Source organism: Physcomitrium patens, chromosome 20, assembly GCF_059467195.1.
Source record: "Physcomitrium patens ecotype Gransden chromosome 20, ASM5946719v1, whole genome shotgun sequence".
Classification (NCBI taxonomy): Eukaryota; Viridiplantae; Streptophyta; class Bryopsida; order Funariales; family Funariaceae; genus Physcomitrium; species Physcomitrium patens.
In genome coordinates, this window is record NC_143429.1 from 45,001 (window position 1) to 47,500 (window position 2,500).

Genomic DNA, 2,500 nt, shown 5'->3' on the forward strand with positions numbered 1-2,500 from the left:
GAAAACAAACTCCCGAATCTTTCCCAAACAGCTCTTCCATAGTTTTTCCAGTCCGCAGCAACGACTCAGGTTTGGATGGGCGAAATCACGACGGCAGCCACAAAAAAATGGATCTCCGACATCACACAACCCGACACACCTAAGTTTCGCGAGGCTCGGCCCCTCTTCCCCTTCGGATGTCCCCCTTCGGTACACCACCACATCATGCCATCCAGTCTGGAGCGTCGCCGACTCCCGTTGGCCAAGGTAGGGCCAACACAAGAGTAGCGGACGAACCAGTCATCTGGTCTTACCGGAGAAAGGGAGAGGTAGACTGCCACCACCAAACCCCACCCAAGCACACACCAGGCAGCAAAAAGCCATCATCCTAAAAGATGGTCCCACTTCACAAGACGAGGAGGTTCCCGTCCTTCATTCCAACCCCAGGTGAGAACACACACACCCTTCTTTGCGATGGATAAAAGGCAAAAAGAGAGGGCAAAAAGCCAACGGCAAATTCCAACCAGACCCCCAGAGGCACACACCACAAAAAGTGAAGCCAGAGAGAGCCAGACAAAGAGAAGGATAGAGAGAGAGGGAGAGTTAGACCCCCGGAAGAGAATCATAGGTGCTGCGGCCTTTTTCGGGAATGTGACCAGGAAAGAGAGAAACCGACGAGGCCGATACACACATTAAAAAATGAAAAAGTAACCATCACCGCGAAGGATTTTCCTCAAAAGACAAATCAGCAAGAAGTATGTCCAATCCTGGGGCCCATCGCCCCTCCAAATTAATGGAGGGGTCGGATAGAAATTTATAGAAATGTTACTTTTGTGAAACCCCTAGCCGACGAGAGAACTCTCACCGGTTTCGAAGTTCCATTTTCACATTCCGACCTGGGATGTTATGACTCCTCGGCCCACACTGCGAACGCGTCCCACACCCCTCCAAGTTTATCAGGAATTTCACCTGAGCTTGCAATAGAGATCGAGCGCGGTGGCGGTCACAGTGGTGGTCGACCAGGCGGAGCTTGAACGGCCTCGGCAAACACTTCTCCCCACCCTCCCAAATGAATGAGAGAATGGCTTGACAATACCGAGGCCATCGCCCCCCGCCAAAAATGGTTACTAGCTCTTGGGACTCGCTGCGACGTTACGCGTATCGGCACAAGACCAACCCTCTTTTTCCAGTCGCCCGCGCACCAAAAAAAATTTTGGCAGCGGGACTCACAATCCTTGACAGCCAGCTCACCATATAATACTCGGCGACCCTCCGCGGGACCTCCTCAGAGGGTCGCGTCGCCGGGAAACTAACCCCACTCCTCACTGATCCAAGGTAACACGCCAGAAGTATCCAGGTAACCCCAGTAGTATCCAGGTATCCCCCTGCGAACGTCGGTACTGGGCTCAAAGAAGGCAGCGAGCAGTCGGGACCCGTAGGCACCGAGCAACCGTCACCCCCTCACGACTTTTCCCGAGACGCTTCAGAGGAACCCTTCCCCACATAGTACTCTCTGTGGGATTCGGCAGGCCCCCCCGTCCTACTGCACTAAGGAAGTTCCGAGACACACTTTTTTTTGTGGAAGACCACCCACCCTCCCTGTCCTGCCTGCTATCCCCGCCGCGACTCCTGGTCCCGGCCCTCCTCCCCGACTTCCTCCTTGTCCCGCTGCGAGTCCCGGACCTCCTCCCCACTACCTACTCCCGCCGCGAGTCCCAGTCCCGGCCTTCCTCCTCCTCCTCCTCTTCCCTAGTCCCGGCGCGAGTCCCGGACCTCCTCCCCCACTTCCTAGTCCCGTCGCGAGTCCCGGACCTCCTCCCCCTCTTCCTAGTCCCGGCGCGAGTCCCGGACCTCCTCCTTCTCTTCCTTGTCCTGCCGCGAGTCCCAGTCCCGTCGCGAGTCCCGGACTTCCTCCTTCTCTTCCTTGTCCCGCCGCGACTCCCTAGTCCCGTGGCGAGTCCCGGACTTCCTCCTCCTCTTCCTTGTCCCGCCGCGACTCCCTAGTCCCGTGCGCGAGTCCCGGACTTCCTCCTCCTCTTCCTTGTCCCGCCGCGACTCCCTAGTCCCGGCGCGAGTCCCGTCCCGCGCGAGTCCCGGACTTCCTCCTCCTCTTCCTTGTCCCGCCGCGACTCCCTAGTCCCGGCGCGAGTCCCAGTCCCGTCGCGAGTCCCGGACTTCCTCCTCCTCTTCCTTGTCCCGCCGCGACTCCCTAGTCCCGGCGCGAGTCCCAGTCCCGTCGCGAGTCCCGGACTTCCTCCTCCTCTTCCTTGTCCCGCCGCGACTCCCTAGTCCCGGCGCGAGTCCCAGTCCCGTCGCGAGTCCCGGACTTCCTCCTCCTCTTCCTTGTCCCGCCGCGACTCCCTAGTCCCGGCGCGAGTCCCAGTCCCGTCGCGAGTCCCGGACTTCCTCCTCCTCTTCCTTGTCCCGCCGCGAGTCCCGACCTCTTGTCCCGCTCCCTTGCCCAAGTCCCGACTCCTGGCTGTCTCGACTCCTCGTTGGCCGCCCAGTCTTCCGCATAGGT